This window comes from Pygocentrus nattereri, chromosome 24 (genome assembly GCF_015220715.1).
Source record: "Pygocentrus nattereri isolate fPygNat1 chromosome 24, fPygNat1.pri, whole genome shotgun sequence".
NCBI classification, from domain to species: domain Eukaryota; kingdom Metazoa; phylum Chordata; class Actinopteri; order Characiformes; family Serrasalmidae; genus Pygocentrus; species Pygocentrus nattereri.
Window position 1 is genome coordinate 30,845,245 of NC_051234.1, and position 18,974 is coordinate 30,864,218.

An 18,974-nucleotide genomic window follows, 5' to 3' on the forward strand; every position below is an offset into this window, starting at 1 on the left:
CTTTTCACATTTTCTGCACGATTAAACGGTTAAAATAGAAACAAAGTCATTCGTTCACTCGAACTGTCGAGTCAGAGTTGTTCGCAGTGGAAGTGGTAGGAACCAGACGACTACACGGCCCTCCAAACGGAGGTTTTTCAGCCTCCAAACAGAGAAAAACTGGCGAGATGGCTGAACAAGAGACCCAAGAAACCCGCAAATGTGAGAATGTTCTCAGTTAAAAATATGATAACCACTGTTTTATCTTAGTTTAATATCGTTTTTCAGTGTATGGTGGTCCTTTTCTTCACAACTAGTAGTGCTGCTGTCTCTGTAGCTAGCCAGCTAACTTTCCCGTTCCTCCTTAAATAGGGCAGCAGTTGGAACGGGGGAAAAATTGAACAAGAAGCTGGAGAACATCTGAATTCAGCTTCATATCATATTCATTAATTATGCTCTCTGTACTTGAACACGCAGTTAAAAAGTGTTTTTAATTACTAACAATATTCACAATATACTCAGAAAAGCATGCCGCCGCATCATTTAAGGTGGAACGAGAAAATGCGAACAACAAGCTGGAGAACATCTGACTTCAGCTTCATATCACTGAAGAATTAGGGGGGGTGATAATAAATAACTGCCCCCCTCTTTGAAGGCGTATGATCCCTAAATGTGACTAAAGCCCAGCAGTGAGGAGCTGAACTTTCCCCTCCTCTGCTGTCCCTGCAGACGGGCAGGGTCGCCTACAGAGCGGCGCTAGTAGCTGATAATGAAGTGATGCTCTTTTATCTGAGGGTCTCATTTCAGAGGGAAGATCTCAACCACTGCCCCTTATTACTCAGTTCCAAGAGCCAAGGAGACCCTCGAAAACAAGGGGTAGGGGTGAAAATAGGAAATGGGACTGGGCCTTAGTTTCAATATATGGAACATAATTGACTGATCACTTGTGTGATTAATATTTTGACAGTGTTTGTATAATACATTCATATTTTAAGCATTTTTTTTTCATGGTACGTGCCCTTTAAAGGTTCAGACACGTATCCCATCTCGTTCTCCGGGGATGCAGAAAGAGGTCATCATTCAGAGTTAATCACGATTCAACCTCAGGTAAGTGTACATCAGGCTCCATGACACTGTCCAAATATTCAGCCTCCTGTCCGTATAATCCTAATGACCCCGAGGAAAAACAGTCATATTTATACCCTCAGCCCAAGCTTATTCTTATGCGTTTGAGAGGACGGGACATTTGATTAGATTTACTCAGACATTTTTACATTTTGATTCGTAACAGACTGCTGCCATAGACGGCCTTGGGATAGGATCATTTGCGACAGGCTGTCAATACGTCTAACGTGATTATGCTGATGTGGTGTGGCAAGCCAGGGGCAGGGTTGCCATATTCATACAGGTTATATGCTGCGATATGGGCCCTACTGCTTGGGCATTAGTGGACAGAGTGGCACGATGCGGTAAATAAGTGAATATGAATCAAACATTAGGAAAGTGCATTAGGGCCTCATGAAGAATCAGTGCGGTGATTTAACTGCCGTGATTTTGGAATGTCAGCAATGATTACACTTATTTAACTTATTAATATGCTATTTAAGTCAAGTCAAGGCATCTTTATTGTCAGTACTACAGTATGTACAGGACATACAGTGAACTGAAACTGCGTTGCTCTCAGACGCCCGTGGTGTAACAGTAACATTAAATAGACGGTAAACAGGAAAAGTGTAAATTTAAATAGACACTAAACACTAATCGTAAAAATAAACATTCATTGTAGAAAAATAGGATAATAAAATAATATAAATATAAGAAGGTCCCGAAATGAACACTAAAGTGTCAAAAGGCAAATACAGATTAAGGTCTGTGGGTATAAATAGCGCAAATATAACAGCAGTGCAGTTAGAATGAGCTAAATTATTATTATAACCTGTATCTGACTTTTTTATTTTAGTATTTTTTTCATTTTTATCAATTAAAATTATCTCAATATACTGGCAGATAATTTTGCTGGTTTCAAGCACATTTTTAAAAATACACTAAATTCCCAAACTGTCATTGCCACTGAGCAACTCGATGCCATTCGCCAAACTAAATGGGCTGTAAGAAGCTTTACAGACCGGCTGGAACAAAACAACATTAATATTGATCTGGACAAACTGACCAAACTGAGCTGAACCTGATATTGGGTCAGTTTTACGGCTCAGTCTGATTTGGTCCGAATGGTGTTGGGTTAATTTCTGGCTGATTCCAGGTTGTTCAGCTGTTCTTCTGTCACAGCTGCCGACTGAAAAGCTGCTCAGTGGTGACGACAGTTTGGGAATTTAGTGTAAGGAGCTGGAGAACGAACTGCCGGCTGAGCAGCGAGTGGGCGGAGCTCGTTACTCTGACGTAGCAACGAGCTGCTCGTTAAGGAGCTCTAATTAGGAGGAAGGAGCTGAACATTAAAACATATTAAAGCCGCGTTCACGGCCAGTTTATTCATTTCTTACTGTATTTATTTAACTGCTGTATTAAAGCAGTAGAGCACTCGAGGAGGGAGTTATCACCAATAACATCACGGCTGGGATGATCTACGGACACCAAACCACAGCCAGGATGGTATTTAGTGATAACACACTCCCTCTCAGGTTCTACTGCCTAAATATTAAACTAATAAATGAAGTAACTGGTTCATGTAAAAAAAAAAAAAGGTGCATCCCAATTAACCCCTTAGAATCCCAGACATATTACATATTAATTCTAGCCACAGGGACTTCAGTGCAAACTGGTTGAGCTGTTCTTGGGGTATATATACGTGTGTAATAAAACTTGGGGCCCCCTGGTGGCTCTGGCCATTTAAAGGGTTAAATGAGTAATCTGGACTGTCCTGTATGAATACTGCAGTTTCTCTACATCACATTCCATGTTTGCGCATCCGGTCGGGATGTACGGAATCTTTTTCTAAGGAATCGCAATCAAACCGAATCATTCTGAGGTTAGAGATTTATGCCCCTGCCCGTAATATCTGTTAAAGGAAGTAGTGACCAAATCTTGTACAAGTTGTAAACAAGAAGTCAGGATCAGGGGGGAAATGGTAGATGGAACTCACAGGCTTATCTCGTAGAGCAGACCCCGGCCTTGTCCAGAGTACACTATCAGTCTCTTCCGTGTTTTATGAACTACTACAGGAGAGCGCTTTTGCGGCGTCCGACACCGCGTTAATGTCCACTCATCCATTATAGCTGTAGATTTCATCTGTAATGTTTTCTCGGTAAAGAGCATGGTAAATAGTTGAAAAGCCCTCAGGTGCTGAAGTCGGGGTCACTTCATCAATGCATTATCCTTACTATAACCGCTAATAATTGATGAGGAGAAGCAAGGTGATCCCCTGCTTACCACATTATTGGCTTTGGTCAGTCTACCTTTAGGCTGTTACTGAATTATTCACTCATTTTTCACTTCTTTTCGCTACATGGATTTTCTACCTGTGATGTTCTGCTAGGGCTACGCTGACTTTTGATTCTGTTCTGTTTGCCCTTAAAGAGATCGTTGGACGGAACGCCGACATTCAATATTGCTTTTGACTGCATCTGGACAAACTGGAAGACGAAACGTGAAATATCCAGGTTGTGATTTGAAATCGATGGTACGCATTGAGGTTTTTTGGTCTCTGCAGTTGGTGAAATCAAGATGTTTCCGAAATATACCGAACTGGATGGAGTGCCCGGAGAAATGCTGTATTGCTTTACATACTGAACGTGTTTGGTAGATTGATGGAAAAAGAATCAGCCGTGAAATTGGCTGAGGTCAAAGTTATGGTCAGCTTTTATTAGCTTTTAATTTATACCCAAAGCTCACATCATGTGGCCGAAATGAACACTTTTGGCTAGTGTTGCAATATAAATAGATCTAAACTGAATCCAAATTGTTTTCTCTTTAATGGGCTGAAGTTTTATTGTTACCTATTTAACGTTCCTTTGAAAGAAGGAACAACTCTCTGCAGAGGTCGTACGTGAGTCGTATGAAGATGGCAGGAACTGCGACAAAGCAAAGCGGCACCGAGAATAGGTGAATGAAAAAGCTACTTAAGGAGGATGAGGACATATCCGAGCAGGTGGGCAGCAAGAAACGCTGACCTGTATTTGCTTTGCTAGTATTAGTTTGTAGCACATTGAGCCTCATGATTAAATTATCCTGCACAATTAAATCATTAAGGTATTGCCTCTAGAGAAACATACCAAGTCGGAATCCGTCAGAGTGTTCACAGTGGTGGTGATAGGAACCAGACGTCCGAAGTATTTAACTGTGTGTAAAAACTCACTCTCTCTCATATCGTTGTTACATAAAAAGGTTAGGATTAAGTTGCCTGATGCCTTAGACAATGTTTTATGATAGTTGTGAGGGAAGGTTTTGGTCTAAAACATATTTTTCTATATTTTTATAGAAAATTTTTAATATATTTTTCATATTTATGTTTTATCAGTTTTGTTTATCTAACAGTAACTGGGAGAATTTTTTGACGCAACTAAGAAGTTTGAGTTGGGTGAACTCAAAGTCGAGTCAACTCAAGAAAAGCCGTTTCTTATATCATTTTAAGTTGAGCTGACTTCTCATTTTTTACAGTGTATCTAAAACATTTGATGACCAATTATGTCTGCAAGATAATATGATACGGACAGAAATATGACATTTTACATTTTTTGGCATTTGGCTGACGCTCTTATCCAGAGCGACTTACAATGTGGTCATTTTTACACAGGTAGGCCAAGGTGGTGTTAGGAGTCTTGCCCAAGGACTCTTATTGGTATAGTGTAGGGGGTTTGCCCTGGTGGGGGATTGAACCCCAGTCTACAGTGTAGAAGGCAGAGGTGTTACCCACTACACTAACCAACCACACATGAGAGAAATATGAGTAGTTCTTTTCACGTTAGAGGCATTTAAATCTAAATGAGCAAATGGTATATATTGGTTTCTTATGAAACCCGTATACTGGGCCTTGAACCTTCGTTGATTTAGCTATATTTATCAACGATGACCATGAAAGCAATAACCAGAATTAGTCGTTTTTCCTCCATGCTGTACCCTTAAGCGCTCTACACTCCAATCCAGCATCCAATCTCCACATCATTCACACACATAACAAGGGTTTGCCTTGTGCACCGCAGGATGAGTGAATATCGCCAGCCCAAAATGCAGATGGGTGCTACTTGAGGGGCATAACTGGGAGAGTCGGGAGAATTCCTGGTGGGCCGATAGCTTTCTGGGCTGGTCACTGTGAGCGGATGTAGAGACTCACATGTGAATCATGCTAATTAGTAGTTTAGGGGTTAAGTAAGCCCCCCCAACTCAGGTCATTCAGCCCCAGTTTGCTGATTGTCTCACACAGTAGATAGAGTTTAGATGAAGCTGAAGTTAACCTCCCCCTGATTTGATGCTCAATATCCATCCATCCATCCATCCATCCATCCATTTTCTAAGCCGCTTCTCCGTCAGCTGTTAATATTTAATATCGAAGTGAATACGATCAACTTAAGACTGACCGTTTACTCGTGGACGCTGTTTCACTTCATGTGCTGGTAGACAGATTTGAAACACTGTCTGATTACTTACGGACTGCACTGTGCATTATACCAGCCCTATAGCGGCAGCCTGGCCCATCACACCATATATTAAAGGTCTCTTCTCTCCTGAGGAGCACATTTGAGCCACCAGAGAGAAAGAGCGCTTCCTCAGTCGTCTTCCTCAGGAGCTGACCTTTAAGCTCTATTCGGTGCGGATGTCATTGTGATGCTTGATCTGACAGACACACACTCTAAACACACACACACACACACACACACACACACACACACACACACACACACACTGAGACACACCTCTGTCTCAGAGCCCCCTGTGGCCTCTCTCGCTTGCACGAAGCAGCTATCACTTTGGTTTTGATTTATTAATCTGTTTTGTTGCTTGAGAACATTTTTTTTGTTTGTTTTTCGAGGTTTTTGTACCAGTTTGTGAAATTATTATGCTCTATAAAAAATCCTAAATCAAGAAAATGTTCATTCTGCCAGGCGCTGAAATATTTAGCTAAAACACCACATGAAAGGCTGAACTTCTCATTAGGGCTACTAACAAAATCTAGAATGAATTCATCTGTAGATTATTATTGGATCAGTCAACTAATCAAACCATAATAACAATGTGCGTAATGACCGTTTTAATGGCTAAGATTAATAACTGAGTAATGAGCCGGTAGTTCAGGGGGGTAAATAAATAATGCATTCATTTTCCCATCTATAGATTATTATTTGATTAGTCAACTAATCAAACCGTTATTGAACCAGTGAGCATAATTACCGTGGTAAGGATTAATAACTGAGTAATGAGCCAATGCTTTAATTTTCTCCATAATCTACAACCACATTTCCAAAAAAGTTGGGACGCGGTGCCGAATGTAAATAAAAACAGGATGGGCAAGTTGTGGAAACCATGTTTGTCAAGGAAAATACTACAAAGACAACATATCAAATGTTGAAACTGAGAAATTTGATTGTTTTTAGAAAAATATCTGCTCATTTTGAATTTGATACCAACAAACACATTCCAAAAATGTTGGGACGGGGGCCTGTTTACCGCTGTGTTTCATCACCTGTGTTTGGTATCTGAGGAGACACGGCTGTAGCTTTGAAAGTGAAATCTTTTCTATTCTGGTTTGGTGCTGGATTTCAGCTGATCATCAGTTCAGGATCATAATTTTTTATTTCATAATGTTCTCAGTGGTGACCGGTCTGGACTGCATGCTGGTCAGTTTAGCAACCGGACTCTTTTAATACAGAGCAGTGCTGCTGTAATGCATGCAGGATGTGGTTTGACATCGTCTTGCTGAAATAATCAAGGCCTTCCCTGAAAAAGACGTCGTCTAGATGGCAGCAGATGTTGCCAAAACATGTTTATATCATTCAGCTTTAATGGAGCCTTCACAGATGAGCATGTCACCCACGCCATGTGCACTAATGCCCCCTAAACCATCATGAATACTGGCTTTAGAACTGAGCACTGATAACAAGCTGAGTGGTCTTCAGCCCGGAGGACACAGTGTCCATGTGTCCTAAAGGAACTTCTAATGTTGATTCGTCGGACCACAGGGCACTTTTCCACTTCCCCTCAGTCCATTTTAAATGAGCTCGGGCCCAGAGAAGGTGGCAGCGTTTCTGGATCCTGTTTATATTTGATTTCTTCTAACATTTCTGTTTTAACATTTGATATGTTGTCTTTGTACTATTTTAAAAGAAATATAGTTTTAGGTTTAAATGATTTGCATATCATTTTGTTTTTACTTACATTTTGCACAGGGTCCCAACTTTTTTGGAAATGGGGTTGTACATTTAGGGGTTAGGGTTTGGAACAGATACTTAGAAAGTGCCTAGAAATGATGGTTTTATATGTATAGATTGTTGCTGTCTATATTAATGTCTTTAAACACATCATAACATCAGGCAGGAAATACCTGGACAGGTCACCAGTGTCACGATTGGCCCCTCCCGGTCCTGTCCATGTGTTCGGGTCACTAGCCACATTTACACGCAGCCTAATAATCCGTTAATAATCCACCTAATAGCTCAATCGGAAAAGTCTAGTCCGACTGAGGCCATTCAGAATACAATTTCTATCTGATTGAATGAGGTGGGTAAACCTCTAAATCAGGGGTGCACAACTCTGGTCCTGGACTGCCGGTGTCCACAAACACTCACTCCTCTACTCTTAATGAGAGATACTGCACATGGTCAAGTATATATATAAAACATTTCTTTGATCTGGGACGTGATTAAAGCTCATAGTGAATGCTAATCATTAATAATAATAATAATTACTGTGTTTTTGTTGTCTAATTGTTAAGTTTGTAAATATTATTTAGCTTCTGTCTGTTTTTCATCTTGGTCTGAGTGTGATTTGGACTCTAAGGCCTTTCGTCACCCTCACTGTGGGACCTAAAGGCGAGATAGTGAAGAGAAATGGAGAAGCGACAACCCATTTCATCTCTCTCTCTCTCTCTCTCTCTCTCACTCTCTCTCTCTCTGCCTCAGCATGTCTTCTGCCAACTACCTCTCTCTCTCTCTCTCTCTCTCCCTCTCTCCCTTCCTCAACACAATCTCCAACCCCTCCCCTCTTTCTCTGGACGGATCGATGGTGGCATGCTGGGGCAGCCCGGTGCAGGTAGGGGGGCGAGGGGGGACGCTGGCCCTTCCTCTCACCCTCATCACCCTCCCTCCCCTCCCGCTGCGCTCCTAGGACAGGCCCTGCTGGGGAAACAATCAACACACTTACCCAGGAGCCAGGCCATTTCCTCCTGCTCCATACACCGTGCCAAACACACTCGGATCTGCGAGCATCCTGAGGTATGTAGACTGCACTGCCCACTAACGACATCAAGGAACAGTTACTCAGCAGTGGCCTGTAAGGACCAGTATACTGAATTAGTTCACGCTACAGTCCCAGTAAGAGTTAAAAATAATTATGTATTCAAGCCTTAAACATTTACAAGGATAATGTTATGATCTGATGAAACTCTAGACATTAATGGAGATATATATAAAATCATCATTAATAGGTTACTTTCTCAGTGTCTAGCCCTAAACCCCTGAATTTACACTACTGAAAATAACAGTTAATGTGGGTCAGTAAATATAATTATATTATGGGGTAGTTATTAATATTAATGGGGGCAGTTGTGGGCTGGAGGTTAGGGAACTGGCCCTGTGACTGGAAGGTGTCGCCGGTTTGATCTACAGAGCCGACAGTATGTGACTGAGGTGTCCTTGAGCAAGACACCTAACCCCCAACTGCTCCCCGGGTGCTGCGGATTGGGCTGCCCACCGCTCTGGGCAAGCCTGCCCCCTAGTGTGTGTGTTCAGTAGTGTGTATGTGGTGTTTCACTTCATGGATGGGTTAAATGAGGAGGTGAAATTTCCCCGTTGTGGGACTAATAAGGGTCACTTAATTAATTTAATTTAATATGGCATTTTTTCAAATCACTTCATAAATGCTGTCCCACATTTTCATGTCACATCTGAAACATGAAGAGTTTTAGTCTGTGGGCGGAGCTCTAATTTAGCCACACCCCTGCATTTTAGAGCAGGAAGTGAGGCTGCATCCCTGTCCCTCATGGCCACATGTTGAGCAGTTAGATCCCGTTGTTTTGAAGTGAAGGTGTCCCAAAGTCTGAAATTCAGTGTGGAGCATTAAGAAACGTCACTACTGAAACACATATTTTCTGCAATGAAGTAAACGTTATTCGTATTTTAATGAAAAATATGATGAATTCATGTGTGACAGCTGTGTTTGTTGGTCATGCACTGGCTGTGTTTTTGAGTTTTGGTCAAAACCAGCTAAAATTTAAACTTCCAAAAGGTTGGATAGTGGTATGAATGTTTTATTTGTGACAAAATGGAATTTTCAATTATTGTTTTAATAAACATAATTTAGGTATAGGGTCACTCGAGGCAAAAGGATTTTAGTCCAAAGTCCAAGATCAGTTAAACTAAATGAGTTTTTTACTCTGATTTTAAGGCAGTTAAATAGAATGATCCGTATATACCATTTGTTCTTTGCCAATGCGATACTAAAACGTTCATTATCAGCTTAGATCGATGGGGATCTGATATTTTTCATTAAAATCTCGCGCACTCACTCTCTCATGTTTAGCAGGCTGAAGATTTTCCAATAGAGGGCGCAATTGGCACTCAAGAAGTTTTAATGTTCCATGAAAGTAATGCTCATATTTTATATTGCAACCTTTTTTGTAAGAACAAGAAGCCATCTAAGACTGCACGTTACAGATTTCATATAACTTTGCATTGTTCCTAACAACACCCCTTAACCGTGAACAAATCAGGCTAATGCAATAATAGGCAAGGCACGTTTATTTATATAGCACTGATATTTATATAGCAGATTTTATATACATTATTTATATTTATATAGCACCACTGCTGTCACTCAAAGTGCGCTATGAATGAGAAAATACAGAGTTGTTTTAAAAAATGAGAATCGAAATGAAAAGCATGATTAAAACATTATTAAAGCAATAGATTTAAATGGGAAATCATTCAATTAAGAATCAACTTAGAAATCAAATTAGGATAGTTTAAAAAAAAAACATTTTTAGTTAATTTTAGTGGCATCTACTTTTCCATTCATCATTTGGACTTTTTTTTTCTTCAATTAAAACCTTCAGTTTGAGCACTGGAGCTACGAGGCTAATGTAGCTAGAAAGGAAGCGTTGACACCACCAGTTAGCTTCTGAATGTCTCAGATCTGTAGTGGACTTGTACGTCACTTTTGATATTCATATTTTTCTGTACGCTACAAAAGCAGATTTAATACTTTGTTAAAATTAAGAAGGAAAAAATTCATGTTTAACTAGAGCCGTGTAAGTTGGCTTGACAAAGCTGACTAACCGCTTCAAAAGTTAAAGCATATGCAGAACACTGATGGGTGCTTTTGATAAATTAATTGGGTTTATATAATAATTCCCAGTAGTTGCTATGGTGTTGCAGTGAGATTGCTATGGTATTCCAGGTTGTTGTTAGGGCATTCTTTGGTGGGCTGTGTTATGGCAGGTCATTGCTAAGGTGATGCCAGGCAACTGCAACCCAGGTCGTTGCTAAGGTGTTGCTAAGTTTTTGGAATCCCAGGTGGCTGCGAAGGTGTTGCTAGGCCACTGCACCCCAGGTGGTTGGTAAGGTGTTGCTAACTTATTGCTTTGGATCCCATGTGGCTGTGAAGGTGTTGCTTGGTCATTGCTTTGGAATCCCAGGTAGTTGCTAAGGTGTTGCTAGGCCATTGCAACCCAAGTGGTTGCTAAGGTGTTGCTAAGTTATTGCTTTGGAATCCCGGGTGTCTGCTAAGGTGTTACTTGGTCGTTGCTATTGAATAGCAGGTGATTGCTAAGATGTTGCTAGGCCATTACAACCCACTTGGTTGTAAAAGTGTTGCTAAGTTATTGCTTTGGAATCCCAGGTGGCTGCTAAGGTGTTGCTAGGCCATTACAACACAATTGGTTGTAAAAGTGTTGCTAAGTTATTGCTTTGGAATCCCAGGTGGCTGCTAAGGTGTTACTTGGTCGTTGCTATGGAATCCCAGGTGGTTGCTAAGGTGTTGCTAGGCCACTGCAACCCAGGTGGTTGCTAAAGTGTTGCTAAGTTTTTGCTATGGAATCCAGGTGGCTGCTGAGGTGTTGCTTGGTCATTGCTTTGGAATCCCAGGTGGTTGCTAAGGTGTTGCTAAGTTTTTGCAATAGAATCCCGGGTGGCTGCTAAGATGTTACTTGGTCATTGCTATGGAATCCCAGGTGGTTACTAAAGTGTTGCTAGGCCACTACAACCTAAGTGGTTGTGAAGGTGTTGCTAAGTCATGTACTTGCAACGACATGAGTTTTATATGATTGAAAAGACAGTTGGAAGGTGACTCCAATTGTGTGAACGGTATATAAGGGTGATCACCATGTGAGGATGAAAATATCAGCCTATTTATTCTTTAAATAATAAGCTTTGAAATGCTCGACAGATCAGTGATGTAGATATAGACGAACATTAATCGAGCCCACCGTTATTGATATGCTCACTATGGCTTAGACGAATGGGGCTATAGTTATTGCCCTGCACACTCGTGTACTCTACTATCCTCTTTGATTAAGAGAGCTGTTTTATATGCATTAGACCAAAGCATAAATCACAAACACCGCAGGGGCGCGCATGCTAATTTCCCCTGAAAAGAGGACTAATACGCCTCATAATTCTCGTGTAATGTGTGAATCGGGCCTGAACCATGCAATTAACTCCCCACGAGGGAAAGACAACGTCTTGATTCACTTGCTCTGCCATCCTCAGTCATTAGGACGCTCTCACGCGCTGCAGCCGGCCCCTCGTCCTTGCCGGCAATTAGTATATATTACACAGTTAATGAGCAGGGCATGTAAAAGTCAGCGGAGTGGCAAATTCAGGGCAGTTGCTGAATCATAGTTAGTGGGTGACGAGGTGGGAGAGCAGCTGACTGCTTTGTTTACCTGTTTTAAGCATGATTTGGGGCTGAAAGGAGAACCCATGGAGGGTTCCCATTTGAGATTTTGAGATAAAGTTTTGGCCTGTCTGTCTATCAGTCTATCGAGCTGTCTGTCTGTCTTTCTGTCTATCAGTCTATTGAGCTGTCTGTCTGTCTTTCTGTCTATCAGTCTATCGAGCTGTCTGTCTGTCTTTCTGTTTATCAGTCTATCGAGCTGTCTGTCTGTCTTTCTGTCTATCAGTCTATCGAGCTGTCTGTCTGTCTTTCTGTTTATCAGTCTATCGAGCTGTCTGTCTGTCTTTCTGTCTATCAGTCTATCGAGCTGTCTGTCTGTCTTTCTGTTTATCAGTCTATCGAGCTGTCTGTCTGTCTTTCTGTCTATCGATCTATCGAGCTGTCTGTCTTTCTGTCTATCGATCTATCGAGCTGTCTGTCTTTCTGTCTATCGATCTATCGAGCTGTCTGTCTGTCTTTCTGTCTATCGATCTATCGAGCTGTCTGTCTGTCTTTCTGTTTATCAGTCTATCGAGCTGTCTGTCTGTCTTTCTGTCTATCGATCTATCGAGCTGTCTGTCTTTCTGTCTATCGATCTATCGAGCTGTCTGTCTTTCTGTCTATCGATCTATCGAGCTGTCTGTCTGTCTTTCTGTCTATCAATCTATCGAGCTGTCTGTCTGTCTTTCTGTCTATCAGTCTATCGAGCTGTCTGTCTGTCTTTCTGTCTATCAATCTATCGAGCTGCCTGTCTGTCTTTCTGTCTATCAGTCTATCGAGCTGTCTGTCTGTCTTTCTGTCTATCAATCTATCGAGCTGTCTGTCTGTCTTTCTGTCTATCAATCTATCGAGCTGTCTGTCTGTCTTTCTGTCTATCAGTCTATCGAGCTGTCTGTCTGTCTTTCTGTCTATCAGTCTATCGAGCTGTCTGTCTGTCTTTCTGTCTATCAGTCTATCGAGCTGTCTGTCTGTCTTTCTGTCTATCAATCTATCGAGCTGTCTGTCTGTCTTTCTGTCTATCAGTCTATTGAGCTGTCTGTCTGTCTTTCTGTCTAGCAGTCTATCGAGCTGTCTGTCTTTCTGTCTATCAATCTATCGAGCTGTCTGTCTGTCTTTCTGTCTATCAGTCTATCGAGCTGTCTGTCTGTCTTTCTGTCTATCAGTCTATCGAGCTGTCTGTCTGTCTTTCTGTCTATCAATCTATCGAGCTGTCTGTCTGTCTTTCTGTCTATCAATCTATCGAGCTGTCTGTCTGTCTTTCTGTCTATCAATCTATCGAGCTGTCTGTCTGTCTTTCTGTCTATCAGTCTATTGAGCTGTCTGTCTGTCTTTCTGTCTATCAGTCTATCGAGCTGTCTGTCTGTCTTTCTGTCTATCAATCTATCGAGCTGTCTGTCTGTCTTTCTGTCTATCAGTCTATCGAGCTGTCTGTCTGTCTTTCTGTCTATCAGTCTATCGATCTGTCTGTCTGTCTTTCTATCTATCAATCTATCTGTCTGTCTGTCTGTCTTTCTATCTATCAATCTATCTGTCTGTCTGTCTGTCTTTCTATCTATCAATCTATCGAGCTGTCTGTCTGTCTTTCTGTCTATCAATCTATCGAGCTGTCTGTCTTTCTGTCTATCAATCTGTCGAGCTGTCTGTCTGTCTTTCTGTCTATCAATGTATCGAGCTGTCTTTCTATCGAGCTGTCTGTCTTTCTGTCTGCCTGTCTATCAATCTATCGAGCTGTCTGTCTTTCTGTCTATCAATGTATCGAGCTGTCTTTCTATCGAGCTGTCTGTCTTTCTGTCTATCAATCTGTCGAGCTGTCTGTCTGTCTTTCTATCAATGTATCGAGCTGTCTTTCTGTCGAGCTGTCTATCAGTCTATCGAGCTGTCTGTCTGTCTTTCTGTCTATCAGTCTATCGAGCTGTCTGTCTTTCTGTCTATCAATGTATCGAGCTGTCTTTCTATCGAGCTGTCTGTCTTTCTGTCTGCCTGTCTATCAATCTATCGAGCTGTCTGTCTTTCTGTCTATCAATCTGTCGAGCTGTCTGTCTGTCTTTCTATCAATGTATCGAGCTGTCTTTCTGTCTGCCTATCAATCTATCGAGCTCTCTGTCTTTCTGTCTGCCTGTCTATCAATCTATCGAGCTGTCTGTCTTTCTGTCTGCCTGTCTATCTATCTATCAAGCTGTCTGTCTTTCTGTCTGTCAGTCTGTCTGTCTGCCTGCCTATCTATCAATCTTATCTGCCTGCCTGCCTGCCTGCCTGTCTGTCTGTCTGTCTGTCTGTCTGTCTGTCTGGTAGAGAACAGAAGGTGTCTCTGCTGACCGACTCTGTGAGTGAGATCTCTAACAGGTGTCTGAGTGCTCAGAGCTGATGTGGTATTAGCTAAATCAGGTGCCTAAAGGACACGGGTCTTTCATTTATTGAGATTAAGGCGTGGACCCCCCCCCCCCCCCCCGCACCTCCCCACACACCCCCCACACACCCCACACACACCCCCCATATACCCCCACCCCCCACCCCCGTTAGAGATTCTCTAATGCAGTGCCACCGAACTCAGGATATCATTTTTTTCTTTACAATCTACTTAGAAATGATTTATCGATCGTGGCCTCTCCCTTCATAGAGAATTAGCCAGCCTTTTTGGGAAATCACTTTTTCTCACCTATCATGTGTGTGCATGTGTGTGTGTGCGTGTGTGCGTGTGTGTGTGTGTGTACACATGTGCAAATGGACCCATGCAGTTAACAGGGTGGTAGAACTGACTTTGTGGAGGGTGTGTTGGGGGGCTTTGGTCTTTGTCTGTGGTCTGTTTCTTTAATCTGGTGTGTGTGATATTGACAGATTGGAAACAATAAACGTTAGAAAGCCAGTTCTGGGGTCTGCATTTCGAGGGTTGGCAACACCGTATTTGTGTGCATTTGAACTCCAGGTTACCCAGTTCTACCACATCGAACAGATAACCCTGTGACATAACGTGAAGGAGACCAGTACTTTAGGTAGGTAGGAAGAGAGAAAGTTCCGCCTAACTGATATGAAATGATATGATACTCGTCACAGTTCTAAGGAGGTAAATATTAACCAGTAATATCGGCTAATATAATTTCATGTGGTCAAAAATGTGAGTTCTCACTTTACCAACCTCAAATGACCAGCCTGTTCTGGAGGTTACTACGAAGCCCCGCTGGCGGCATCCTGTATAAATTCAAGTAATGCGTGGCCACGACTTAGTAAGGCAAGGGACAAGATAATTAAGTCATCCCCACGACTTAACAAGGCATGGAAACGAGATCCTACTGCATGGTCACAACTTAGTAAGGCGTGGGTAAAGGTTCCGAATGCCTGGCCACTCATTAGTATAGCATGATCTCATTCCCACGCCTTACGAAGTGGCTACGACTTAGTCAGCTCATTCTCATGCTTTACTAAGTTGTGGCCACACATTAGGATCTCATTCCCACACTTTAATAAGCTTGGGTATGCATTAGTTCTATTTATGTGGAATGTCACCAGCAGGGCTCCGTAGGTCCCTCAGCTGTACTACTACGCATCTTTTATACTTTTGATGTAATGTTGTAAAAACAGATGGAAGCAATTTTCATTTTTGTAGGTGAGCAAGCAAAGCCAACGTTTATAAAAGTGCGTTTATTAAGTTTATGTATTATTTCTATTGTGTCAGTTCTACTGCATTGCTTGATATGGAAAAAAGTCGCAGTCATTTTGTTTCGGCCTGGCCATGTTTGTCATCCTTTCACTCCTCATTGCTCACTAGCAGCTCAACACAGTTACAGCACGTCATAAACAGAGAACAGTCCTAGTTCACCAGATAACAGAGTTACAGGGAGATCGATTTTATTTAATCGCAAAAAAACGATAAATTTTCACTCTACTGGTGGGAACGGCCACTAGGAGGCAATGTATAGGAGGATATGTATACATTGTAGCGTCGGGGGAGGGGGGTGGAGCTTTTTGCTTGTTTCTGTCAATTTAGTTTATTCTGCTAATCAGTTAATTGGCATTTTGTATGTGTGTGTTAAACCATGTTGTCCTACCACTAAATGTTAATACTGGCTGCATTTAATGTATTTACTGCTACTGAAACCATGATGATGTTTTATGCTCAGCCCATATTTCAGTGAAAAACATGAGCAATTGCTATCAGTTCAGACACGATAACATCTTGGAAATAAATGCTTTTTCTCAGATCAGAGATAACAAATAACCAAATATAAGGAGCTCCGTACTGACCGATGATGTTGGTGAACTGACTCAGTCAGCATATTGGGGGAAAAAGTGTGCCATAACTTTTTCACAGGCCGCGTTTTATGTTTTATGTTTTATTTTTCCTGATATGCTAAATTCAGTAAATAAACAGTAATCGTGCGTTACAATGTGCAGCAGTGTGTTCTCTGTAGAGAAGGCGTTCACTTATTTGCACTTAGAAAATCAACAACAGCATGTCATTTGACCAGGGGTGCACACACTTTTGCACAAGACTGTGTATGTACACAGACTGGGCCCTCACAGTTATATGGATGTACTGTATTCATCTCCAAGGGTAAACGTCGGGGCAATAGCAGCAAAAAGCATTGAGAATGTGTATAGATTGTACATAAACACATAATTACATACTCCACACATTTTAATGGGCAGCTGAAATGTAGACTCCTAGTGGTGCAGCTTACCTTTAACATACGCAGCATACAGCATAAAGGATTCCACTTCTTGTTTGGGAACTTGGAAGTTGGGATATAAATACATCCAATAAATAATCCTAAGCCGTGTGTGTGTGTGTGTGTGTGTGTGTGTGTGTGTGTGTGTGTGTGTGTGTGTGTGTGTGTGTATATACACCCTGACACTGTAAGGTCCGGATGATGCAGCGTTGCTGCAGGTATTAAAAACTATTCGTCAGTGTCAGCCTGCAGACAGGTCCCGGCTACAGCCCGCCCCAACGGCCAATCAGCACACAGCCCCCGTCGCCAGCGGTGACTGACCAAAGACCCAGGAGGATGTAGTGGCTTAAAGGGGAATTCCACTGATTTTTCAAAATTTCTGCATGATTCTGCGATTGAGATATAAACAGTAATTCAGGGGGGTTTAGTGTTAAATGCTTCAAAATGATAGACACATTTCTTTACAGTGAAGCTGATAAGAACCAGGGGTTCCCATGACTACAACAAAGATATAGACATTTTATTAACTTGTGAGTTTTAGGTGTAACGTTGATGATGGGAAAATTTCCATTCATTTAAAAAAGAATTGATATTACCCTGCGTGTGCCCCTCCAGCATGAACTGAAGAAACTAATATATTTTACCCAAGTATTAAGGTATCAGACATCAGGGAGCGTATTTATAACCATCTCATGTAGGAACTTTCTGTGAGGGAGCTTTTAGAGGTGGACGTCTGGTTCCTATCACCACCACTGTGAACAATTCTGAAATGGAAAGTTTCTCTAGAACGGAGCGTTTCACACCAGACCACTCTGAACGATTGTGCTTGCGTCTTATTTATGCAGAAACTTTGGAAAATCCGTGGAATTCCTCTTTAATTCATATCTTTATTTACTCTAAGTTAAGGACTTAATTTCTGTGTAGACAGGAAAGCACATTTGTATAGTGCTCTGGATTAGACGGTATGCTGGACGCCTAGAATTGAGTCATAAATGCAATAATGATTATTATTTCAGCTCACTCGAATATATAGCCTAGTGGATAACACCACCGCATTACGCTTAGTAGATTTGAATCTTTAACCACCTCCATTCCACTTGCATCTGTTTCATTTCATTGTCATTTATTTTATTATCTTATCATTTTACTATTTATCATTGCTATTATTTTCTAATTTGTTTTTCTTACCCTTATTATTATTATTATTAATGTGCGTAACTGTTTTATGCGATTGTTTTGATTTATAAATCTTATGTGTCAAAGTTTCCTGTTTTTTATTTGTCATATGTTTTAAGAATTTTTTTTTTGTTCTTATCTATTGCCTTTACGTTTACAATCATAAATTCCCATTTACTCTTGTCAGTCCCTTGTTTGTCTGTATAAATGCTTGGCTACATTATAAATGAAGGTCACCATCAACATAGTTTAAATAAAAGTTGATTGATTGATGGAACTCCATTACAAAACATCATCCTTTACATTGTCAACACTCCCGGGTTGCTGGGCCAGTTTTAGTTGTGAGATGTTATTTAGTCCCCCTTTCTAAGCCAATGTACATCACTAATCCATCCCTAGTTTATTCTCATTCACAGTGTACTGTAATAGCAGGGTGCGACCTGGGGGAGGCGCTGCTGCTGCTGCTGCTGCTGCTGCGCTACTGGCAGAGTTTGACTAATGTCCAGCCGGTCATATCAGACCTCATATGGTGTACGCCAATCATGTTAGACCTGGGGGAGGGGCTCTGTTTATGCGCGGCAGTGTAACCATAAGCCAAGCTGTTGACAGGATTTTGGCTAAAATAAACATCGGAACTTATTCAAAATCTGAAATATCCAGACTGAAACAGTGAATTTGAGTGAATATCAATATGGATGTGTGGCGAATTCATGGTGAGTACAGCTGAGTATCTGTTTTTGTGGTTTCTTGTTAACTCTAGCGAGCTGACTTTAGTTAACTTTGGGCTTAAGTGAGGTGAAGAAACGAGGCCAGGCTAAGACTGACCTTAGCTTACTATGTAGCTGGCAAGCTGATCATTTTAACCTCGATTCTTAGAGAGTGTGGACGAACATGGGGATAGAAATAACGTCAGCGACAGCTAGAGCTAGTTTCTGCTGCAGGGGCCTAGGCCACCTAGGGCCTCCCCACAATCTCCCACTGCCAATATGGCACTGCACCGCCCCCCCTATGCTGGACCTTGTGGGTGGTGGGCCCACGTGGCCTCCCCACGTTGCCTCTTCGGGCTGAGCCCGGCCAGATTACGTGGGCTGCCTGGCCACCAGGCGCTCGCCGTGGAAC

The 18,974-nt window shown here is 41.7% G+C and overlaps 1 long non-coding RNA gene across 1 annotated transcript; it reads left to right on the top strand.

Moving 5' to 3' along the window:
- The first annotated feature begins 40 nt into the window (after window positions 1-40).
- LOC108434227 lies at window positions 41-3,719 on the top strand. Its single transcript, XR_001858350.1, has 3 exons — window positions 41-201; window positions 1,007-1,086; window positions 3,511-3,719. It is a non-coding gene; the product is annotated as an uncharacterized LOC108434227 (long non-coding RNA).
- Window positions 3,720-18,974: the final 15,255 nt, after the last annotated feature.